Source organism: Scyliorhinus canicula, chromosome 5 (assembly GCF_902713615.1).
Source record: "Scyliorhinus canicula chromosome 5, sScyCan1.1, whole genome shotgun sequence".
Classification (NCBI taxonomy): domain Eukaryota; kingdom Metazoa; phylum Chordata; class Chondrichthyes; order Carcharhiniformes; family Scyliorhinidae; genus Scyliorhinus; species Scyliorhinus canicula.
This window is the reverse complement of record NC_052150.1, coordinates 2340982-2368124: the sequence shown is the minus strand read 5'-3', so window position 1 is coordinate 2368124 and position 27143 is coordinate 2340982. Positions and strand designations below refer to the sequence as shown.

The 27143-nt window shown below is 46.8% G+C and overlaps 1 protein-coding gene across 6 annotated transcripts in view; it reads left to right on the top strand.

Annotated features, from left to right (window-relative positions):
• The window catches only part of LOC119965741 (cadherin-18-like), a 787515-nt gene that overhangs the window by 373330 nt on the left and 387042 nt on the right, over window positions 1-27143 (top strand). Inside the window, exon 1 of one of the 6 annotated variants that reach the window (XM_038796512.1) lies at window positions 18983-19075. The exons of the other annotated variants lie outside the window; for them this stretch is intronic. The gene's annotated coding sequence lies outside the window, so the exon portion shown is untranslated. Of the gene's footprint in view, window positions 1-18982; window positions 19076-27143 lie in introns of those variants that run through there. 6 annotated transcript variants of the gene reach the window in all.

Genomic DNA, 27143 nt, shown 5'->3' with positions numbered 1-27143 from the left:
TACCAGCCCTCGCTACCCCACGCCAGCCCTCACCACCCCACACCAGCCCTCGCCACCCCACACCAGTCCTCGCCATCCCTCACCAGCCCTTGCCACCCCACACCAGCCCTCGCCACCCCATGCCAGCCCTCGCCACCCCACACCAGCCCTCGCCACCCCACGCCAGCCCTCGCCACCCCACACCAGCACTCGCCACCCCACACCACCCCACGCCACCCCACACCAGCCCACGCTACCCCACACCACCCCTCGCCACCCCACACCAGCCCTCACCACCCCACACCAGCCCTTACCAGCCTATTACAGACATGGACAACATCGTGGCAGAAAGGTAACAGTAAAATCCATCCCACTGCATAGACAGACAATGACAATCTCAAATACCTTCAAAGATAACACCAACACTCAGTTACTCTCTGTTGTATTGTGGGATCATCAACAGAAGCTTAACTGGACCATCCTCCTCAACACTCAGGCTACAAAGAACGTTGCAAAGGCTAAATAAATTATCCTCTCACCATTTATCCAATCAAGCCTTCTCACAATCTTATGGTCTGGATTCTCCATCCTGGAGCCGATGTTCTCTGCTCCCGCCATGAGAGAATCGGGACAGATCTTCGCTGGTACTGGGAGCGGGGCCCAGGTGAGAGTCTCTTTCCTTCACCATTCAAACCGATGCATGAGGGATTCTCATCAGATCTCGTCAGAATCCTGATATCCGACCAGCATTTTGAGCTGGCGGACCTATCCCTAGATCTGGTGGCAGGCATCCCACACTTCCAAAAATGGTATTCCTGCCTCCCCCCCCACCTCCTTCACCCCCCTCCCCCTGACAAGGAGAGGCATCCTCCTAACACCACAGGAACAATGATTCATCCCCACAGCACACACACATTAAGGTGACCTGACCCCCCCCCCCCCCCCCACCGACTGGCACAGCCCCTCATCAGATCCCCATCAAACCCCCCATCAGACCCCCGTCAAACCCCCCCATCAGATCCCCATCAGTCCCCCCATCAGACCCCCATTAGACCCTTGTCAGACCCCCATCCGACCCCCATCCGACCCCCATCGGACCCCCCATCAGAACCCCCCATCACTCCCCCCATCAGACCCCCATCAGACCCCCATCGGACCCCCATCGGACCCCCATCAGACACCCATCAGACCCCCATCAGTCCCCCATCAGTCCCCCCATCAGACCCCCATCAAACCCCCCATCAGACACCCATCAGTCCCCCATCAGACCCCTATCAGACACCCATCAGAATCCCCCATCACTCCCCCCATCAGACACCCATCAGTCCTCCCATCGGACCCCCATCAGACCCCCATCAGTCCCCCATCAGACCCCTATCAGACACCCATCAGAATCCCCCATCACTCCCCCCATCAGACACCCATCAGTCCTCCCATCGGACCCCCATCAGACCCCCATCAGTCCCCCATCAGACCCCCATTAGATCCTTATCAGACCCCCATCGGACCCCCATCAGACCCCAATCGGACCCCCATCAGACCCCCATCAGTCCCCCATCAAACCCCCATTAGATCCGTATCAGACCCCCATTGGACCCCCATCAGACCCCCATCAGACCCCCATTGGACCCCCCATCAGACCCCCATCTGACCCCCATCAGACCGACCATCAGATCCCCCATCGGACCCCCATCAGACCCCCATCAGTCCCCCATCAGACCCCCATTAGATCCTTATCAGACCCCCATCGGACCCCCATCAGACCCCAATCGGACCCCCATCAGACCCCCATCAGTCCCCCATCAGACCCCCATTAGATCCTTATCAGACCCCCATCGGACCCCCATCAGACCCCAATCGGACCCCCATCAGACCCCCATCAGACCCCCATTGGACCCCCCATCAGACCCCCATCCGACCCCCATCAGACCCCCATCAGACCCCCATCAGACCCCCATCAGACCCCCATCCGACCCCCATCAGACCGACCATCAGATCCCCCATCGGACCCCCATCAGACCCCCATCAGTCTCCCATCAGACCCCCATTAGATCCTTATCAGACCCCCATCCGACCCCCATCGGACCCCTATCAGACCCCCCATCAGACCCCAATCGGACCCCCATCAGACCCCCATTGGACCCCCCATTGGACCCCCCATCGGACCCCCCCATCAGACCGACCATCAGATCCCCCATCAGACCCACATTAGACCCTCCCATCAGACCCCCTATCACACCCCCGATCAGACCCCCCCATCAGACCCCCATCAGACCCCGATCACGGCCCCCATCAGCCCCCCCATCAGTCCCCTCCATCACTCCCCCCATCAGACCCCCATCAGTCCCCTCCATCACTCCCCCCATCAGTCCCCCCCATCAGACCCCCATGAATCCCCCATCAGACCCCGTTCAGTCCATCCAACACTCCCCCCATCAGTCCCCCCACCAATCCCCCCATCACTCGCCCCATCAGACCCCTCATCAATCTCCCCTGTCTGAAAGCTGCAAAGCAGAACAGGCAGTAGAGTGAAACATCATTGCCTTTTCCCTTATCCTTTCCGAGCACTTGCAGCCTCAGACAAAGGTCTTTCAATCAGACGCTTCCTCAAAAGTCAAGCACACTTCAAAGGGATTTAGATGGCCTGAAAGCTTTTGAAATGCAGATCTTTCATTCAATTTCATGCAGCAATGCGTTTCACTTGCCAGTATTTGACAGTTTTATTGGTCCAAACACGGGTGTTTGAAGAATAGTTTATTTATCTTTCCCTTCATGCTTAAATGCATCTCCATTTCCCTGCTTTGATGCTAACCACAATGTTTATAAACTCTTTTGCTATGATTTATGGCTTTGCACCACATCGAAAGCAGCAAAGTGGTTTTCACTGTAAAGTCAAAGCACCTTTGCCCAGCCCGCACCAAAGTCCGCCTGGTAGAGTTCCTGATGGGGGAGGGGGTCAGAGAACCATGGTGGCGAGAGGAGACTCGGGCCTCAAGCCCGTTAATTACAAACACATGCTTGCTTATCATAGATTTACATGTGTGCACCGGTGTGGGGAGGGTAGTTCTCTGAGGCAGGCAGTGGGGCTGTAGACCATTGCAATGGGTCTGGCTCCCGGCACCAATCCCATCTTCCGGGCAAACTACCATTCTCTGCCTGATCGGGAATCCTGATATTGGTGTCGAGCAATGGAGATTACACCCCTATATGTTTCCAGAACATCACCTTTCAACCATCTAAACTGTCATAAGACTGAACTGTTTCCAATGTAAGTATGTCCCTCCATGTGTAAGGACACCAAAACTGTTCACAATACTCCAGGTAAAATCTCACCAATGCCCTAGACAGGTGCAACAAGATTTTCTGACCCTTCCTGCCAACAGGATCTTCCAGTTCTGCCAACATCAGCTCCCGCCACTGGGGAGCCATGCAAATTGCCAATGACTGCGTGGGGGTGGGAAGATCCTGCGTCAGAGGAAAACCCGATGTAGGGAGCTGAAAAATTCCGGCTATAATTTCCTGTCACAAAACCATATTGACGGATTGTGATTAATATTTTTCTCAATGTCCTGCTGCTACTTCCTTAATAATGGTTGACAGCGAGGGCGAGATTCCCCGCAAATGCGGAGAATCATAAAGGCTGCCGTGGGACAGGCCGTGACCCACAGCAGCCTTCACGCCCACTTCCGGGGCCGGTTCTGCCCCCCGGGCGGGGCTAGGAGCGTGGCCCCGTGCGTCACGGTCGTCAAGGCCGCACGTCAAGGGTCACGGCGGCTGATGCGGCCGATGACGTCGGCCGCGCATGCGCAGGTTGGACACCGCCAAACCACGCATGCGCAGTTGGCGTCTTTTTTCTCAGCCGCCCCGCAAGACGTGGCGGCTTGATCTTGGGGGTGGCGGAGGGAAAAGAGTGCGTCCGTTACGGACGCACGGCCTGCGATCGCTGGGCACCGATCGCGGGCCTATGCCCCTCTTGGCACGGCATCTGGCTCCCGTTTCACGACGGCAGCGAGCAGATGTGTTTGCTGCCGTGTTGAAATGGTCGTGAAAGCCCGGCTGCTCGGCCCATCGGCCTCAGAGAATCGCCGCTCGCCGTAAAAAACGGCGAGCGGCAATTTGTGGCGTGGGTCGGGCGTGGGGGGGGGGGGGGAGAATAGCGGGAGGGCTTGAAAAATGTTGTGAGGCCCTCCCACTATTCTGCCACCCGGCGTGGGGGGCAGAGAATCGCACCCCATATGTCCAATGGCAGATGTTAGACTAGATGGCCTGCAATTTTTAATCGAATTATAGAAACCCTCCAGTGCAGAAGGAGGCCTGTCAGCCCATCGGGTCTGCAATGACCCTTTGAATGACCACCCTATCTACATCCAATCCCTTGCCCAATTCCTGCAACCCACCCTCAGCAGCAATTGATCATGGCCAATCCACCTAAACTGAACATCTTTGGACTGTGGGAGGAAACCGGAGCACCCGGAGGAAACCCACGCAGACACAGGGAGAACATGCAAACTCTGCACAGTCACCCAAGGCTGGAATTGAACCTGGGTTCAGGTGATGTGAAGCAGCAGTGCTAACTGCAGTTCCACCATGTCGCCCCTTATTTTCTCAATATTAACACTTGAAATTTTACAGCGTGCTGGGAGATTCCCAGAATCGGGGGAATTTTGGAAGATTGCCAACAATACATCATGGGCTGGATTCTCCGCCCCACCCTGCCACGTTTCTGCCCCGACCCACTGGCGGGATTCTCCGTTATGCCGGCCGGTCACTGGGGTTTCCCATCGTGGGGCAGCTGTCGGGAAACCTCCGGGTGCTGGCAAAACGGAGAATCCTGCTGGTGGATAATCCCACCCCATATCTCTGTAGCCTCCTCATTTGGACCCTAGGGCGCAGACCATCATGTTCAGGGTAGCTGTCAGCCTTCAGTCCCATTAGCTTTGTTCGAGTGATTGCAATTGTTTAAAGTTTCACTCGCCCTTTTGTCTCTTCAATTTTGATTATTCTTCATTTTAATCACTAAAGAGAACAGGAGAAAAAATATTAGAAGGAACAACATCACTTCCAGCATTCCCAATGAATCACATATCATCCCAACATGGATAATATCACTGCTATCATCACCATTGGGTCACTATCCTGGAATTCACTAACGGGGCAGCATTATTAAGCAAAGATAAGAATCCAAAAGGGGTACAGAAGCAGACGGATATGCAGTACATATACCACCAGTCGCAAGATTTGTGTATATCTTTATAAGGCCATTCAAAAAGGCAAGCAGCACATTGGCTTTCATTCGGAGGAAAAGAATTGAAGAGCAGAGAGTATGGGTTCGATCACACTTGGCAAACTGTGCAGAGTTCTCCTGTTGTTATCAAGGATGGGGAGGCGCTGGAGAAATAATCTCAGAACAGACTACCTGCGGAACTCTTTTTTAAAGCAGAGAATCCAGGCCATGGGCAATCTGGTGCTATGAGCACTTGCCGGGCTCCAGTGCTGGTGGGTAGTATCGCAGGAGGCGATGCTGAAAACAATCAGAAAGCCAGGATTGCAAAGAGATAGGATCGGCGGAGGGGGAAAAGCAAAGCTCGGAATAACTGAGCGAGAAAAAAGGAAGTGTTGGAAAAGAGGTTATGCAATGAGTAAAAGAGATTGATGTGTGAGGCAGGTTGGTTCGCCGTTGACTGCAACTGGATGCAGTGAAGCTAGAAACAGACGTCTGACACAGGAGGTGACCCAACACTGTTTTGTTTAACTAGTGGACTGCTGTACATGATCAGCTGTGAGTTGACACTCTACTAATCGAACTGATGACCTCTTACTGGCTTGACCAGACTTACTAGCTACCGCATGGTGATAGCGCTCACTAGCTTGTGCACTCTGACTGTCTCAGTAGCTGGGTCCTGAGAGAGGGAGAGTCTTAATGCCCTGTGGGCTTTATAGTGGTGGTGTCCTGTCTGGTGATTGGTTGTTCTGTGTTGTGTGTTCATTGGTCATCCTGTGTGTCAATCACTGCCTGTCTGCATCTCATTTTATACATGAGTGGATATTATGACAGAGATCACAATGAAGAAAATTAAAACCACCTTTTTATTCTACTTTGCTGCCAGTATTTCTGTCATGTTGGTACAGAACACAGAGAGATGAAATGAAATGCAAACTAGTCTTAAGGCCATGCTTAGAAGAACTTTAATGGTAAAATAAGATAAATGGTATAATTTTGATTTAAATATTTAAAGTCACATCCTTACCCAAGGTTATAATTCCAATACACGATGATCAGAAACAATCCCATCTTTGAAGTTTCTATTCCAAAGCAGTTTGACAACTAAAACACTCTCACGTTATTCTTCAACTAATGGTGCACATTATTAAAGACTTTTATGTAATTGTTTCAGCTGTTCATTCCTTTCGAGCTGTTATTTCTTTGATCTTTCTAAGTGGTTAGAATATCCTTTTCTCCAGCAATATAATACCCAACCGAGTCTCCAATTGTGTCTCTGTAATTGGCACCACAGTACTGTCCATTCTGTGATTCACTCCCATGTTCTGGAGGGATTGGAGTGCATCATTATTCTTATTGTGAAATTCCTGGTAACGGATTGCACAAAGGTTTCATCCTGCTGCTGCCTGCTGTGGGTTTAATTTTTTCATGGGTTTTGGGTGTTGCCGGTTGGGTCAACATTTATTCCTCATTCCTAATTTCCCCTGAGATGTTGGTGGTGGGCTGCCTTCTTGAATTGCGGCAGTCAATGCGGTGTAGGTAAACCCACAGTGCTGTTAGAAAGAATGTTCAGGTCGCAGCCCAATCTCACGATTCATTTCAATAATGGTGCTGAATTATTATCTTTCCAAACCCCATTTCTGAGGTGGAAATTTACTGACCCTCCTGGGCGGTGAGATTTTCCAGTTGGAGATCTGAACAGTTTGCTGCATCTGCGGCACTTCCCCCCACTGCTACGGGCTAGACAATTGTGCCCCAAACCTGAGCCTATCTCTGAAACTTTATCGTCATGTTGATCCTTCTTACTAGGAGCATGATGGAACTTTGAATACATATTGTACTGATAAAAATATTAGTTTAATATATCTGCAGTATCATGTTAGTTTTGATCCAATGCGTGAGGACAAACCTATTGGAGCACTCATTATTAACACTAAAATGTAAAATTAACATTCCACCAACAAGTTCTTTGTTTTCAATAAAAAGAAGATACGCTGGAAGTAGTTAACAGGTCTGGCAGCATCTGAGGAGAGAGAAGCAGAGATATTATTTCAGGACAAGGCACCATGCTTATCAAGCTCTTTATTTGACCTGCTTTATCAAATTCCTTCACTGCTGACCCCCAAAGCAGTAGAAGGGCAGCAAATAATGTGAAGGAATTAATTAAGAATGGCCACAATCACCCAAATTGCCAATACGACGGCTCTGGGCATAACGTCAGGGAAAGGCCATCGGCAGAATTCCCCATCGGCGGGATCCCCCGCTTCGCCGTGGATTTCCATCAGCGGTGGAGTGGCCACAATGGTAAATCCCATTAGCCAGCTGCAGGAACGGAGGGTCCCACTTCCGGCAAGATTGAGCCACACAGGAAAACGTGGATGGCGGACTTGAGAATCCCATCCCAAAGGTTTCCCGGGTCAAATTCTATTCTAGTCACTACTTTCATCAATTTATTCAGCAGCTTCATTTTCACTTTCTGTCTGCCCTTTCATTATAACTTTGCTTCTTTCTCCAGTGACACAATTACCGAACATGAGAACTGAAGAGATGAGGGAAAACTGACAAACAGTATTAAAAAAAGAGACAAACTCAAGACAATGTGCGGGATTCTCCTCTCGCGGGACTAGGTCCCCACACCGGCGGGAAAACTGGTGCGAACCACTCCGGCATGAAAGCCCCCGAAAGTACGGAATTCTCCGCACTTCCGGGGGCTAGGTGCATGGTGGTGGGGTTGTTGCCGCGCCAGCCAGCACCGAAGGGACTGCGCGAGTTTGCGCATGCACCAATGGGCCGGCGTGATCCCGCGCATTCGCCGAACCGTCGGCATGGTTCTGCGCATGAGCAGACCGGCCGGCGCATTCTGGCGCATGTGCAGGGAATTGCCTTCTCCGCCCTGGCCATGGCGGAGCCCTTCAGGGGCTGGCGCGGAAGGAAGGAGTACCTCCACGGCACAGGCTCACCCGCAGATCAGTGGGCCCCGATCGCGGACCAGGCCACCGTGCCCCCCCCACCCCCCCCCCCGGGTCGGATCCGCCCACGCTCCCTCGAGGACCACCCCCGCCAACTTAACTGCCAGGTCCCGCCATGTGGGACCATGTCTAATCCACGCCGTGGCGGGTCTGGCCAAAAATGGGCAGCCGCTTGGCCCTTCGGGGCCCGGGAATTGCCGGGGGGGGGGGGTTGGGGGCGCTACCAACCGCCCCTGACCAGTGTGGCGTGAATCCCGTCCCCGCCTGAAAGCTGCGTCGGAGAATGCGGCAGCCGGCATCAGAGCGTCAGGGCTGTTGGGCGCGGTTCGTGCCCCCCCACCCCCCCGTGGGGATGCTCCGACCCGGCGGGGAGCTCGGAGAATCCCGCTGCATATCTGTATAAAATGGCACAACTGATGAACAGTGACCATAGCCATTATTATATAATAATTAAAAAGTTAAAATCGATGGGTGCAATTCACCCAAAACATCACTAAGGGCTGGATTCTCTGCCGTTTGCCCCCAATAATGGACTTTCCGATGCGGCAGAGAATCAGGCATCAGGGAAAACACAGGATTAGCACCATTCCGATGTTCTGGTCGCCCAGTGGCTTAGGGATCAAGGTTCGCGCCATCAGCCAGTGGGAGGAGGTAAATGGGTCATTAACACCCATTTGTATCCTATTAACGGGCCGGGCACTGTGTTCCCCGGGCCCGCGTGATTTTCTTTTCCTCTGAGCCGGAAATCAAGTGGTTGAAAATCGGTGCTGGTCTTGGCAAGTCTGGTCCTGACAGGATGGGCCTCAAGATGGGTCAAGGGGGTCATTTTTTAAGAGTTGCCCCAAAGGTTATCAGAGGGCGACCTATTCTCCAGCCCCACATTACAAGACCTGCCCACCCTATTCAAACCAGACAACCCCCATAACCATGCCCCACTAGAAACCCTCTCATGAAAGAGCCGACCCCAGAGATCCAGGATCAAAATTCCAGAACATTATTCCTCATAGGTAATCACTTATTTTTCAGAGAAAAGCAAAAAATACACAAAGTTCCATTTTTTGCAGCAGCAGCAGATTTCAGAAAGGACCTGTGAGAACTGAAGGCTCAAGGTTTATCTATCGCCGCAAAATGGACAGGTGGCATTATTCACTTTGCAAATTTAGATTTTTGACACTTTTTGATACACTTCGGATTACCGTAATTCCGCTAACGTGGAACTGGATAAATTTTAAAAGAGAGTTGAGCTTCCTGTTACTAGCTGAAATAATGACATGAATTCATGTTTTAAAACTTTTACTGGAATAAATGACTAAAAACATGATTGACTGAAAACTACTTTATATCTGTAGGCAACCTATACTTTAAAGCATATAAAGTGATGTTCTTCTTATTAACTTACCACCCATCAGATTTCCCAAGTTATTACAGTCCTTCAAGCAAGCAAATAGTGCACACTTGTTCCCAGATTTAATGGATTTCCATGTTCCCATTTTGTCGAATGACAATTTTGAGTGACTGTCTCCTGCCATTCCCTCTGATTTTGGAGAGCTTCTTAAATCCACCAATAGCAGATACGATGATTCTTCTTCCCTCTAGATATGCCAGAAGAAACCTCTTGGAACCTTTGGCAGGTTGCACCTCTTTTACCAGAGACAATCTCCCTCACATGCCTGGTTGTGATACCTGGCAAATTCAAGAAGCCTCTTCTCTTCGATTGACACAAATGTACTGTCCGTTTATGAATTGCACTGTTGGGAAGTCTGTAACCCGATCTCAAAAATGGTTTCCTCTGCCCTCTTCCTTATTTATGATTGTATTAACTTTTCATCCAGTTAGAAATATTAATTAGCTATCCTTGATCTCAACTCCCTTTCATCTTAGAAGTGAATGGAAAACAAAATTGTTTTCAACTCGATATGTATGACACTTTTCTGGGACTTTGGGGGACTGAGAGCCAACTCATTGTAAACTCAAAGGCTGCTGTCAATGTCTCCAGGTAAAAATACTTTGCTCCATCTTCTCAATCAAACAATTAGTCTTGAAGAATTAAACAATGGAGGCTTGGTGTCCGGCAGGTCGCAGAACAAGCTTCAGACTTCCTCATAGTGTAAGAAAATGATTGAAGTAAATGTGGAGGTAACATAATGAGGGTAAGCAGCAGTCACATGTTGATAGATAACTTCAATGTCAGTTTCTGCCACAATAGCTCCACTTTCTTCCAAGCTGCATGCTGTTTCATTTTGCAGTAGTGTGGGCTCAGAAACAGTCTGTCTATGTGGTCAGTTATTGTGGGCCATTGTGCATTGGTATTAGTAGCAAATTGGGAATCAGTCAGCAATGATTTTCATCAGCATTGGGCGCGATATGGAAGTCCTGTTATTTTTTTTAATTTTGTTTTATAAATTTAGATTACCCAATTCATTTTTTCCAATTAAGGGGCAATTTAGCATGGCCAATCCACCTACCCAGCACATCTTTGGGTTGTGGGGGCAAAATCCACGCAGACACGGGGGAGAATGTGCAAACTCCACACAGACAGTGACCCAGAGCCGGGATCAAACCTGGGAGTTTGGCGCCGTGAGGCAGCAATGCTAACCACTACGTCACCGTGCTGACCGTGCAAGTCCTGTTATGGGATTAAATGAGATTTGTGCCAATGAGATCTCTAACCCCGCCGGTGACATAATTACATTTCTGTCCAGCGAGGGCATGGACCTGGTTCCATAGATTTAAATACATTTTAATATAACAAATGTGTTGGGTGTGTAGCAGTTGCCCACAATGTATCGTCCCACCCTGACAGTGTGATCAGTCATGTCGGCCACATGGAGGCCCCAGGGGTTGAGGGGCAAGTCTGGACATTGCCCCCCCGTCACCCCTGCAAAGGGGGCAGTGCCAAGGGATAATGTGCAGGTGGCAGTGCCAAGGGAACTCTGGCAGCAGGTAACCATCCTCCATTGGGGGTTTCTCCTTACGTGTGGTGAGAGGGGAGAGCCCCATTGCCTGTGGAAGGGTGGGGAGGGGAAGGGCAAAGCCCTGATGCCTCAGAGGGGAGTTGGGGGAGAGGGAAGACCCCCAATGCCTGTGGAGGAATGGGAAGGGGTAGGGGAAATTCCTGGTGCCTCAGAGGGGAGTGGGGAGACAGGGGAAAGCTCCAGAGCCTGCAGGGGGTGTGTGCTTCGATGTTGGTATTATGGTGGGGGAATGCTCCGATCTCCCTGTGGGGGGACCCTAAATGTAACTTTGAGAATTAAATTTAAAAGTAGCATGGTGATCTCAGAATCTTGGCCCTAATGTGGACAGCACGGTAGCACAGTGGTTAGCACAGTTGCTTCAGAGCTCCAGGTTCCCAGGTTCGATTCCCGGCTGGGTCACTGTCTGTGCGGAGTCTGCACGTTCTCCCCATGTCTGCGTGGGTTTCCTCCGGGTGCTCCGGTTTCCTCCCACAGTCATGATGTGCAGATATGGATTGGCCATGATAAATTGCTCTTCGTGTCCAAAAACAAAAGGTTGGGTTAGGTGGGGTTACAGGACTAGGGTGGCAGTGGGGGGATAGGGTCGAGGTGTGGGCTTAGGTAGGGTGCTCTTTCCAAGGGCCTGTGCGGACTCAATGGGCCGAATGGCCTCCTTCTGCACTGTAAATTCTACGATTTCATGATTCTATGATCTGGGCTATGCCGACATGCTTAGGCCCCACCCCTCCAGCTGCCTGTGTGACCCTCGTCAGCACTTTAAAATTGCACAGGCCGCTGTTTAATCAGGTGGGAAAATGTTTCTGTGAAGCAGCTTATCTGGAAAATTTGGGGAAAATTGCACCCCGTATTTGTCAGCAGATGCAACTCTGATACATTCAAATCTGCTCGCCTCTCTCATATCATTTTGAAGTTGAGCGTGAGGAAAAGATGTGGGAAATAACTGATGAGAAATGATCACTGTTTGGTTATTCAGTCCACAGCTAACAGTTGCAATACTCCTGTCCCACTGGATTCACTGCTAGTAATGACTGGATGAGGAGTGCTGCTTTCATAAAAAGGGGTTCTTGAACCTTATTAGCATTGAATGCTGTCTGCAGCTTTTTCACAATCGATCTACATTTCCAGTTTTTTTCCGATGTGTGTGATTTCTGGCTGGTTTCACTTTGTGTCTGCTATCACTGTTCATTTGGCCTTTAGCATTCCCCCCTGTCCTGTGCTGCTCCTGATATTTTCTTGTTATCAACACTCAGTGGAATGCTGAAAGCGTATTTAAAATATATTGACCGACAGAAGCAAATTATTGCCCAGTTCAGCTGAAGCATATTGCATGTTGCCATCTCCTATCTGGGTACTTCAGCAGCTTCCATTTTGCGAGGTGTTGAGTGAACAAATTGAATAAACTACCTGGTGGGGGACATTTATTCCCAGATTGTTCACCGATACATTTTCAGAGAACAACAGAGTGATCTCTAAACCCTCTGTTCTGGTGATTGTTATTCAAAGATTAAATTGCATGAATTCAGGCATAAAATGAGAAAATTCTGTGTCTACTTTGGGTGTACAATTATCAATGATAAAAGGGTCATTATTTCCTCCAAACCAGTTTGCCTTTTAGTCGATTGAATCCACAGCAGCACCAAACCAGTAGTTGATTGATGATACCCGCATTAGGAAAGTTAGAATGACATTTGACAGGCATTTAGTGTGAATATCAAGCCTGTCATAAAATACACATAAGTATATGATGGTGCATAGACACACACTGACTGACACACTGCAAGACCAATCACCAGTTAGGGCACAGTCACTATAAAGCCAGAGGGCACTAGTTTTCCCGCTCATTCGGGATGCAGCCTCTGAGACAGACAGAGTCCGCAGTCAGTAGCACAAACATCCACCATGTGCTAGCAGTATAGGCTGGTCAGGTTAGGCATAGGTCTTCAATCAATCTAACAGAGTTTCGACCCACAGTGCAAGTATGTTTAACAGCTCTTAGTTAAATTAAATAAAACGTGGCCGGTACGTAGTAATCAGCAGGAGGTTTCCTTGCCCATGTTTAACCTGAAGCCATGGGACTTCCTGGGGTCTAGAGTCAATGTTGGGGACTCTCAGGGTAACTCCCTCCCGAATGTGCTGCTACCTATGGCAGGTCTGTCCTGATGGTGGGACAGGACATACCCAGGGATGGTGATGGTGATGTCTGGAATGTTGTCTGTGAGATATGATTCTGTCAGTATGACTGTTGCTTGACTGTTTTGTGAGATAGCTCTCCCACCTTTGGCACAAATGTTAGTGAGGAGGACTTTGCAGGGTTAACAGTTGTTGTTTCCCTTTGTCTTATTATAGAATCATAGAACCACTATAGTGCACAAGGAGGCCACTCGGCCCATCGAAGCTCCACTGACCCTCCAAAAGAGCACCCTCCCGAGGCCCATTCCCCCACCCTATCCCAGTAAGCCCACCTAACCTTTTGGACACTAAGGGCAATTTAGCATGGCCAATCCACCCAACCTGCATATCTTTGGACTGTGGGAGGAAACCGGAGCACCCGGAGGAAACCCACACAGACATGGGGAAAATGTGCAAACACCACACAGTCACCCGAGTCGGAATTGAACCCCGGTCCCTGCCGCTGTGAAGCAACAGTGCTAACCGTTGTGCACCTTTCTGGGAGTTGATTTACCTTTTACCTGAATACAGCTGTTGTCAGCAATATCTTCACATCACATTTCTCAATTTACAAAAAAACAATAATTTCTTGTCTCTATGATAGACATTGGGTGGGATTTTCCCCCTCCCGCTCACTCAGCGACCGGAAATCCCCCCCCTCCCACCCCCACCGAGGTCAGAGGACCTTTCAATAGCCCGTCAAATTAACTGTCCCTTCTGCGAGACTTTCTGCGGTGTCGGGACCGTTAAACTTACCCGTTGTCGTGCTTCCCTCTCAAGAATTCCCAGGTCAGGGTTTAGCCAGCAATTAGCCAGAAGCACTAACTTCCCCTGGGAAATTTCGCTGGGCTAGGAACCATCGAGAAAGGGTTTAAATCGTTAATTTCGGACATTTCTGCCAAGTGACATGAGAATAGTTACTCTGGAAAAGTTAAAAGAAAGAAAAGTACTTCTAATTTCAGCATAACTTCAGCATAATAATAAAGATTATTATTATTAACTATTTTAAAGACCCAGACCGAGCCCCACACAGGACATCCCCAAACTCCCGATCCCCCCACGGGATTTCCCACAGCCCCCCCCCCCCCCCCCAACTAAGCACCACACCCTCATGGTATTCCCCTCCTGCACAGGATTTTCCACCCCTCCAACTCGATCCCCCTCCCCACTGACCAACAGTCCACCTCTTGACATGGCTCAACCCAGCCCCTGATCCTGACCTCACCCCACTGACTCCAGCACCCCCCAACCCCACCTTAACCCCCAACCTGACCCGCACCACCCTCGACACAATCCGGCCCACACTCGGCAGAGTTTGTGTATAATCAAGGCAGGGGGTGGTAGATCTTTGGACACTAAGCGGCGTAAGGTGATAATGCCGAGACATGGAGGTAGGACATCAGACATGAACAATTGGAATTGCGGAGCAGGCCGGAGGGATCAAATGACTGCCCTGCTCCTGTTTACTGTGGTTTATTCTCTTATATAATCCAGGATAACAGAGACAAATCCAGATCACTTTCCCTTATCAGCTTGTTCTTTAGTGGTTTATTTGTCTGGATTTATTTGTTTGGATTAGATCGTTGTTTACTTTTGTCTTTTTCTGGTGAAGTATTTCTTATTTACTGGTTAATTTGCCCATCTATCTACTCCAATGGGTTAAGCTTGTTCTCAGATTGTGGATAATGGCAGTGATTCTCGCCGGCTTCCTGCTTTCCCGGCACTTGGGAGAATTGCAGAAACCAGGATAATCCAGTATTAAAGAAATGAAGATTGAAATATGTTAATCTGGTCCATGTCCATTGAGGGAGTGAAAGAGATCACGCTAGCTTGAGCGAGCTAGGAAGATCGGACGCATGACACCCAGATCAAATCCCATTTCGGAGCTCACACAGAATTCTCCCAATGTTAAGGGGATAGTGTAGATGGGCTTTAGAGGGGTTTCACAGGTCGGTGCAACATCGAGGGCCGAAGGGCCTGTACTGCGCTGTAATGCTCTATGTTTTAACAGAGCCGGATTTGTGCCTGGCGCAACACGGCTGGAAATCTGTCTCCGTTATCTTGGAAAGATATTTAAAGGAATTTATGGTCGGTAACAAGCTCAAATTGTGATCATGAATGTGTGATAGCCCTTGCGGTACTGTTAGTGCCTCTTGTTCAGATTATACCATTGCTCTGTCAGAGATGGTGAACATCCACCTCAACAGATTGTTCATCTGTTCCTGGGAAACGTCCCAGAGCTTGTGTAGTGTTCTGTATGTGATCTGAAAGTATTGAACTACAGTATTAACGTACAGTGGATCTTTCAACTGATGTGAGACTTTATCATGTATTTTCACATCATGTTGCCAAATTGAATCTAAATTTGCTGTTTATGAATTCAGTGTAGGCAGAGATTGTCAATAATCTGAAAAGGAAAATGGATGTGCCCTTTATGGGAATAAACTTGTTGGGATACAAAGATAGAAAGGGGAATGGGATGGGCTTAATTGTTCAAGAGAGTCAGCATGCACTGGATGGGACTCCATTAACGTTATCGTGGCTTCATGACTCTGAGAGCACAATAAAGTTAGTAATAGTGTGTGAGATCAACTTGATCTGCTTCTTGTAAGTTCCTCACCCCAGAGCTACCTCTCAGTAGAAGCATCTTTGGAACTACCTCACACTTCCTGTGTTGTGTGACAGACCATCTTCTTAAATATGCACAGCCAACAAACATCTTACCAAATACACTTTTTCTGAATAAGCAGGGTAATGCTTCATTAAGCATAATCTATTGGAGTAGATAGATGGACAATTTAACATTTGACATGCTCAATTGATATTCTGATGCTGATTGAGTAACATCCTGAAATAGTCGGATCATGGGAAGAATTAAAGGTTCACCTTTTTGTATAGCTTGAGACTGCTGTGAGCAGTGAGTGCTGTGAAGTAATAATGTTTTGGATGGTTTCAATTGTATACTACCTTGAGAGTCATGGAGTCATTCTGGCCCTGATGGAGGATATTTGGCCCATCCAGTCTGTGTTGAGCCTCTGTGGAGCAATTAAGTCAATCCCATTCCCCACCCTCTCCCTGTATTGCTGCAAGTTTGTTCCCCTCAGGTGCCTATCCATTTCCTGTTCAAATGATTGGTGGTCACTGCTCCCAGTGTGTTCATTGGCAGCGAGTTACCATTCAATTTGGTAACACGCCTGATCTAATTAACTCGACATTAATTTCATTCATAGATAGTCCTTTCCTTGGGTGCTTTGTTGCAGCATAAGAACCTAGTAATAAATGACAAAACATTTCCAACGATTGGAACAGCCTTTCAGTTGATCTTATGTCATTTTATTTTCCCGTAGCTTGGGCTTTTGCTTTTGTGTGGCATTATTTTCACCTCTAGTTATCACCACTTGTTTTGTCTTTTTACATTGAACAGGTCATGTGCCATCATCTGAATTAATTTGGCATTTCCCTGTATTATTTCTGATTTGTTAAGTTTTTGTTTCTTGATGGTACCAGGCTTAGATCGGTTAGTACCATTTTTGCTTCTGAACAGGAGATTTGAATGTTTAGGTCCACTCCAAGACTGAACACGTTAATCTCGACGTTTATTCCAGTGCCCTGATGATGGAGTTCTGCATTGCCACGAGTAGCATCGTTCTGATCAGGTGTTAAACTGAGATCTTGCCCGATTATTGCTTCCGATCAAAGGCCTAGTGGCATTGTTGAGTTGGGAGGTCTCTTAATGTTTGACCAAACAGCACCATCCAACAACAAATCAACTCATCATTTTGTCAGTCAAATCTTGTGGAGTTTTTGCTTCCTGTATTTTCCTTTTGAACAATCACCTTAAATCATAAAAACTTGAAGCAAGTTGGAATAGTTTGAAGATATGCGATAAAGTGCGTAAATCCTTTGCTTGAAGTCCTGTCTTGTGGCTCCATCTCAGCATTGTCCTGGCAGCACAGTGGCGTTGTGGATTAGCCCTGCTGCCTCACGGGGCCGAGGTCACAGGTTCGATCCCGGCTCCGGGTCACTGTCCATGTGGAGTTTGCACATTCTCCCCATGTTTGCGTGGGTTTAGCCCCCACAACCCAAAGGTGTGCAGGGTAGGTAGATTGGCCACGCTAAATTGCCCCTTAATTGGAAAAAAATGAATTGGGTACTCTAAATTTATTTTTAAAAAGTGTTGTCCTTCTTGTGTAACATGGCGGGAGAGAGAACAGGAACTCACGGTACAGCTCCAGGGACCCAGGTTTGATTCCCGGCTTGGGTCACTGTCTGTCTGCGTGGGTTTCCTGTGGGTGCTCCGGTTTCCTCCCACAAGTCTCGAAAGACGTGCTTGTTAGGTGAATTGCACATTCTGAATTCTCCCTCTGTGTACCCGAACAGGCGCCAGAATGTGGCGACTAGGGGCTTTTCACAGTAACTTCACTGCAGTGTTAATGTAAGTCTACTTGTGACAATAATAAAGATTATTGTCATTATACACAAAATAACAAAACAACTCTTTTCCCCGAAGGGCCATGCCCTCCCTGACCTGCTGCACCCAAGTCAGGGTTTTTATACTGAGTCGTTTCCCTTGTTAAGGGGAAACAGCACCCTAATTACTGAGGAAGCTCATACTCAGCTATGTAAGGCAGGATTCAAAAGGAGCAGAGTCCTTGGCCCCCAAAGGGGTTGTAACACTTCTGTAACATGTTTGTGTCTGCAAGTTCAGCAGTGTGGAATATTCTTACACCGTCAATGTGATTTTCTCTTGATTCATACTCCCATTTGTGTGTGTGACAGGAATAATATTCCTTGCCTTGAGCTTCTGTGTTTGTTGTTTTGGTTTTCATTGCTTAATATTTAATTTCTTGATATCGATCTTTGGCTCATTTCCCAAGTCTTCCACCTAGCTTTTCGGTTGATTTCACTGTCTCCAACACTTCATTAAAATCACATCTTTTCCTGACAAAATGTCTTTGATGGGCAACCTTCAACAACCTGAATTCGGAAGTTCACATTTGGGATGCTGCTTGCTACGAAACATTTCCTCTCTCTGTCCTAGAGTGTAAAACTGATTGGTGAATATTCTTTTGTCATCACTCTGACCTGTGTTGAAATGTCTCCCATTTGTACAAGATGTGTGCACCAACCAACCAGAGAATTTGAATTTCCTGACTGATATACACATGTTGCAAACATCTACCTCGTCAAATACATTACCCATGAGTAAGAGGGAGTACAAATCCACTTTCTTTGAGAAATTATAATCAAGCAAAGCTACTCAAATTGGCACAAATCTTCCTGATTATACCTTCATGAGAATAATTAAAGATGCAAAGTTATATTTGAGTCAGTTATCTTTCATTAGAATTGCAAACTCTGGATTAATTTTACAAATTATGCTCTGAGATTTCCTTTTCATGGCTCCTTTTCCCAACACTGCACACATCTTTTTTTTTAGAATTCCAATTCCCTCTCCTTGTGCTCCTCTTTTGAATGCAAATGCACGCGAATGAGCACAAATGGCATTTTATTGTGTGAATCACTTATTAAAGATTATCTCTTCATAGGATTTATTTCTCCAAGGTGATCAAGAAGGATTAGAAAGGAATTATCAGGATTAGAATTGCAGTTTGTTTGCCTTCCCTTCAGTCCTGTAACCAGGTTTTGAGTCTTTTTTCACCCTGGCCGCAGTTGGCAGTGCTACAGTGTAGTGAAGGTGAACCCGCTTCCCTCAGTTGGTTTTCTGTGTAAACGTGCTCGGCGAGAACCTGCTTAAACAGGTAGGTTTGAGCCGTGGCACAGAGAGAGAGAGAGATGGAGAGGCAATTTGCTTTTCTTCAGCTGGACTGATAAACCCAAGGTCTTGTTAAATGTTGACGGCATGTGAGTGGGGAATTGGTACAGGAAACAAAAAGCATAGCGTGCGTGTGGGCTTGAGTTGCTGCATTAATTTGCAAAAGTTCTGTTTACAGCGTAAACTTCAAATCTGGACCTCCTCCAAGTGTGAAATTTCACATCTTGTTGATAATAGGAAATTGGGAAATTACCGAACGAGACAAGAACAAGACTGGGGGGGGGGGGGGGGGGGCGGCGGAGAGGGAGTGGAACTAGCCGGGACATGATAGACTAAATGGCCTCTTCATGTGCAGTAACCATGATATGATTCCATGATTCAATGCTGCAGACACCCCTGCTCTCCCACATCTTTTCTCTGGTTGTATACGTACCCAAAAGCTAATCCATTTAAATTATGTTTGTATAAGCAGTTTTCCTACCAGTTCAGAATTTATAGTTTGCACAAGAGGCAAATTGGTCCAGCCTGGCTCCACGCTCCAGTGAAGAATATGAAAAATAGATGCATTGTAACCCAATCAATTCAGGTCATTATGATGACATGACCAGAATTAGATGGAAACCAATGCCCATTGTAAACTTGGTGTAATACATCTCAGTTCTCTCTGACTAAAGGATCAAATATATCGAACTCTCTATTCACAAGACAGGTATAAAGACGTTTTGGAGCCATCATCTATTTTCGTATTTAACAGCTATGGTGTGCAGTTGTCGTACACCAGTGCTTTCAAATGCTGGGTGCATTCGGGGGAAAAAAAATGATGTGATGCTTCAAGCAAATACTTAAAGGTTTTATTTTACCTGTAAGTAGAGCGGATGTATTAAATGAAACTGTGTCAAGAGGAGTTGCAGTTTTAATTTCATTGCTGTGATACAGCATTGTAAGGTGGAATAATGCAAAGATGTTCACTAACTGTACGAGTGAAAAATAAGTTAAAATGTTATGTAATAGGGATGAATGATAAAATAAGTGGCAGCTTTTTTGCTCAGTTGTGAAAAATGCATCTTTATTTTTAATCGGCCGTTTGGGCCACGTAGAATTGAGAAATGGGTGGATAAGATATTTCAGGTAATTTTTGATGTCTCGCAGTGACAAAAGAGTATTGTACTTTCCTGAATCAGAAGGATTTTAGTGAATACGCCATCATATTGCGTGCTCCAGCTCCCTTGCTACTTCTTTCTCTCTGATTTAGTTTGAGTAAATAATAACAACCCATAAGTATGTGAACTTAGAAATATGTACCTGAGACACTAAACGTGCAACAACTGTGTTGAGGCACCAATGTCTGTGTTTTTAAATCCATTCATTTGAAAATAATGATGCTCTAATGTCCAGGGATCCAGAATAAAATTGAGCACCATCGACATTTAACCAATGCACTCCTTTACAAATATACTTCAGGCTTGTGACTCCCAATGCATTTGTCGTATCCAATTGTTATAACCCGCACGAGACTTGAAGCAATCAGTCTCCCCATGAGTCTCCCCGAATACAAGCTCCCCGGCTAAGGGGGCGGTGGCCTGAGATCATTCATGGTTAAGATCCGTATAAAAGGGCAGCATGGCGGCGCAGTGGTTAGCATTGCTGCCTCACGGCGCTGAGGTCCCAGGTTTGATCCCGGCTCTGGGTCACTGTCCATGTGGAGTTTGCACATTCTCCCCATGCTTGCCAGACGTTTTGCCCCCACAACCCAAAAAGATGTGCAGGGTAGGTGGATTGGGCACGCTAAATTGTCCCTTAGTTGGAAAACAAAAATAATTGCAGTTATCTCAAGTTCTTAATTTGCACAATCTACAGCAGAGGTTTCCAAATTGTTTTCCAAGGGGACACCATTTTAGTACACATACAGGCAAACACACACACACAGGCAGGCAAACAAACACACACAGCAAAACTTACACACACAGAGACAAACAAACACACACACAGTCAAACAAACACACACATCGTCAAGCAAATACACACACACACAGCCAAACAGACACACAGACAAACAAACACACACAGTCAAACAAATACACACTCAGACACACACAGACAAACAAAGACACACACCATCAAAAAACACACACAGATGCACACAGACACAATGTTATACACACAGACACACACATACAGTGGCACACATCAAACAGGCATGCACGCTCGCACATAGACACAGGCTGATACAGTGACACACACACAGAGATGAACACACACACTTAAAATGCTGAAACAGTGACATGCACAGAGATGAATACACACACACGGGCACACACTGACTGACACAGTGACACACACACATTGACACACACACACTTACACTCACAGACTGATACAGTGACACACACACATTGACACACACACAATTAAACCCACAGACTGATACAGTGACACACACACATTGACACACACACACTTACACACACAGACTGATACAGTGACACACACACATTGACACACACACACTTAAACCCACAGACTGATACAGTGACACACACACATTGACACACACACACTTACACACACAGACTGATACAGTGACACACACACATTGACACACACACACTTACACCCACAGACTGATACAGTGACACACACACAGATGGACACACACACATTGACACACAGGCTGATACAATGACACACACACAGATGGACACACACACATTGACACCCACAGACTGATACAGTGACACACACACAGATGGACACACATACATTGACACACAGGCTGATACAGTGACACACATAGATGGACACACATTGACACAGAATGATACAATGACACACACACATTGACACACACACACTTACACCCACAGACTGATACAGTGACACACACACAGATGGACACACACACATTGACACACAGGCTGATACAATGACACACACACATTGACAAACACACACACTTACACACACATACTGATACAGTGACACACACACAGATGGACACACACACATTGACACTGACTGATACAATGACACACACACATTGACACACACACACTTACACCCACAGACTGATACAGTGACACACACACAGATGGACACACACACATTGACACACAGGCTGATACAGTGACACACACACATTGACACACACACACACTCATACACACATACTGATGCAGTGAAAAACACACACATTGACACACAGACTGATACAGTAACACACATACACAGATGGACGCACATATATTGATACACAGACTGATACAGTGACACACACACAGATGGACACACACACATTGTCACACAGACTGATACAGTGACACATACACATTGACACACACACACACTTACACACACATACTGATACAGTGACACACACACAGATGGACGCACATATATTGATACACACAGACTGATACAGTGACAAACACACATTGACACACAGACTGATACAGTGACAAGCACACACATTGATGCATAGACCTATACAGTGACACACACATTGAAACACACACACTTACACACACAGACTGATACAGTGACACACACATTGACACACACACACACACACACTTACACACACAGACTGATAGTGACACACACACACAGATGGATACACACACATTGACACACACAGACCGATACAGTGACACACACACATTGATACACTCACACTGACACACAGACTGATACAGTGACACACACACACAGATGGATACACACACATTGACACACACAGACCGATACAGTGACACACACACATTGATACAGAGACTGATACAGCGACACACATACACAGATGGATACACACACATTGACACACTCACACTGACACACAGACTGATACAGTGACACACATACACAGATGGATACACACACATTGACACACACACACTTACACACACAGACTGATACAGTGACACACATACACAGATGGATACACACACATTGACACACACACACTTACACACACAGACTGATACAGTGACACACATACACAGATGGATACACACACATTGACACACACACTTACACACACAGACTGATACAGTGACACACATACACAGATGGATACACACACATTGACACACACACACTTACACACACAGACTGATACAGTGACACACATACACAGATGGATACACACAAATTGACACAGACTGATACAGTGACACACACATTGACACACACACACTTACACACACAGACTGATACAGTGACACACACACACAGATGGATACACACACATTGACACACACAGACTGATACAATGACACACACACATTGATACAGAGACTGATACAGCGACACACACAGATGGATACACATACTCACACTGATACACACAGACTGATACAATGGCACACACAGGTGGATACACACACACTGACACACACAGACTGAGACAGTGACACAAACACACGCACTCAGCCCCACTCCTCCCTGTTGTCAGCGCACAAACATGCCAGGCCTGCTCGATACTCACTGATAAAATTGTTGCTTAAGGTTAAAAGGCATTCTCAACTTCCGTCTTCCGCTTGTTGTTTGGACATTGATCCAGTGTCGAAGGCTGTCCCGACAGAGCCTCCAGCCTGAGTAACCTTCTCTCCGCAGTCACCACGTGGCTGCTTTGGAGGAGGGGAAACTCCAGAAGTTATCTCTGTGACCCCCTCAGCTGAAAAGCTACCTGGACAACTGGTGTTTCTGGATTTGAGACAGGAGAGGATAGCGGGTAGTTATGGTCAGAATGCCCTCCAATATTAATCCCACTGGACTTTGCAGAGCCATTAGGAATTGAGGGGTTGGGGGTGTCACTATGGATACATCCACATTGCCACATAATGCTCACTGCAGATTTCACTCATCCAGTGTGTCGGAAACACTTAGTGAATTTCAAAATAATGCAAATGCTGCTTTACGTTTGAACCTTTTTTATTCTTTGACAAAATTGATCAATTATTAATCAGACAAACTGTTTGCCATGGTGAAGGGATAAACTAAAAGTGCAATTAAATAGTGAAGCATTAAAGTACCTGGATGAGCACTTGGCAAGTCAGAACATTCAAGGCTATGGCCAAGTGCTGGCGAATGGGATTAGGTGGGCAGGCCAGGTACTTTTCATGTGTCAGTGCCGACTCGATATGAGGTTATCCATGTTGGTAGGAATAACAGTAAAAGTGATTATTATTTAAATGATAAAATATTAAAACATGCTGCTGTGCAGAGGGACCTGGGTGTCCGAGTGCATGGGTCGCAAAATGTTGGTTTGCAGGTGCAACAGGTGATTAAGAAGGCGAATGGAGTTTTGTCCTTCATTGCTAGAGGGATGGAGTTTAAGACTAGGGAGGTTATGCTGCAATTGTATAAGGTGTTAGTGAGGCCACACCTGGTGTATTGTGTTCAGTTTTGGTCCCTTTACCTGAGAAAGGACATACTGGCGCTGGAGGGTGTGCAGAGGAGATTCACTAGGTTAATCCCAGAGTTGAACGGGTTGGATTATGAAGAGAGGTTGAGTAGACTGGGGCTGTACTCGTTGGAATTTCGAAGGATGAGGGGGGATCTTATAGAAACATAAAATTCTGAAAAAATAGATAGGATAGATGTGGGGAGGTTGTTTCCACTGGGGGGGGGGGGTGAAAGGAGAGCTAGGGGGCATAGCCTCAAAATAAGGTGAAGTAGATTTAGGACTGAGTTTAGGAGGAACTTCTTCACCCAAAGGGTTGTGAATCTATGGAATTCCTTGCCCCGTGAAGCAGTTGAGGCTCCTTCATTAAATGTTTTTAAGATAAAGATGGATAGTTTTTTGAAGAATAAAGGGATGAAGGGTGATGGTGTTCGGGTCGGAAAGTGGAGCTGAGTCCATAAAAGATCAGCCATGGTCTCATTGAATGGCGGAGCAGGCTCAAGGGGCCAGATGGGCTACTCCTGCTCCTAGTTCTTACGTTCTTCTGATGGGCCAAAGGGCCTCGTCTGCACTGTATGACTCCATGATAATCAGGAGAATTAGGAGGAGATGTGAATTAATTTTTTGAAATAAGTATTAATCTGAGAGATTCCAAGGCACATTTTTGCCTTTATCACCTGAATATAATGCAGCAAGGACACTATACAGAGAAGAATTTCAGCCAGGAACATAAGTGAATTGATTGTCTAACGTTTTAACTAACAGTCAGAAGATCAGTTGGTTCCTGTAATTGGCATGAAATCCTCCATGTCTGATTTTCAGCTTGTTGCTCCCAACAGGTGATGGTTAACACCCAGGGAATGAAGGGGAAATCTGAAGAAAGTGTTTTTTTTGTCTGATGAGAATAGGGAGTGAAATATACATGAGAAGGAAGGCAGGTGGGGACTGAATCGTAAAAAAAGATTTTTTAAATCTCATTGGCGCAAATGACTTTTAAAATCCTCTCCATTGCGTTTATGATATTTTTATGTAAACTCTGGGGTGCTGTTTGCTCCATTTTAATACAATAATCATCTGTTCAAAAAAGAATGATGACGTTCTCTCACACAATTTTATCTTCAAACATTTTCATGATTGTTGTTTTTGCACATTCCCTCGTCAGCCTCCACATTTGAATATTTGATTATAGGTTGATTAAAATCTTTGAGGACAAGAGCAGCATATTTTCAAAATTTCTCAATGCATATTCATGTGAAAAATTATGAGAAAGATTTATGTACCTGTTACCACAATTCCCTTTTAGCCACTCATTAATAATCATTCTTGGACTATTTTCAGCAACAGTTGTACATGCTGAACAAAATGCCTTCAGTTCTCTGGGCCAATTAATCTTTGTGTATTTCCCTCTTACCTGTGTTTCCTTCTGCTCAGCAGCTGGGAGACCATGGGCAGTGAACATTGCAGCTTCCTCTGTGTGTCTGATCTCAGCAATGCTCATGGTAGAGGTTCCTGTGCAGTGGTGTAGATTACATGACTGGTAGCAGAGACTTTTCACTTGCACACTCTTGTTCATGGATACCTTTAAACTCTTTTTTTAAGCGTTGAATCTTACTGTTGCCCCTGACACTGTCCCACTGTTGGGTTACGGCAGAGAGTTCAGAGATGTGTACCTCAAGTTAACTGAACCTATCTGACTGGAAATCATCCATTTTACATGCTACCCTGCATCACTTTGCCTGAAATCTGTGGAAGGCCGAATCCGGTGTGCTGTAAAACCCTTTTTGATGTGGAAATCAAGGGTCTGGTGATGTGGGAATGTCCTCTGGTGGGGAGGTTTGCAAACCCGTGCTACAACCCTCCCTTATTCTCTTTTCATTGATTGTACTGAATGGTACAGCTGCCATGGTAAGGAATGGACGTCTGGAGCCCTCTGCCAGATTTAGGGCAGCACAGTTGCACGGTGGTTAGCACTGTGGCTTCACAGCGTCAGGGCCCCAGGTTCAATTCCCGGCTTGGGTCACTGTCTGTGCGGAGTCTGTACGTTCTCCACGTGTCTGCGTGGGTTTCCTCCGGGTGCTCCGGTTTCTGCCCACAAATCCCGAAAAATGTGCTGTTAGAACAAACAAAGAAAGATACATCAGGAACAGGCCCTTCGGCCCTCCCAGCCTGCGCCGTTCCAGATCCTTTATCTAAACCTGTTGCCTATTTTCCAAGGTCTACTTCCCTCTGTTCCCCACCCATTCATATATCTGTCTACATGCATCTTAAATGATGCTATCGTGTCACCTCTACCACCTCCGCTGGTAAAGCGTTCCAGGCACCCACCACCCTCTGCGTAAAAAGCTTTCCACGCACATCTCCCTTAAACTTTCCCCCTCTCACCTTGAAATCGTGACCCCTTGTAATAGACACCCCCCACTCTTGGAAAAAGCTTGTTGCTATCCACCCTGTCCATACCTCTCATAATTTTGTAGACCTCAATTAGGTCCCCCCTCAACCTCTGTCTTTCCAACAAAAACAATCCTAATCTACTCAACCTTTCTTCATAGCTAGCACCCTCCATACCAGGCAACATCCTGGTGAACCTCCTCTGCACCCTCTCTAAAGCATCCACATCCTTCTGATAATGTGGCAGCCAGAACTGCACGCAGTA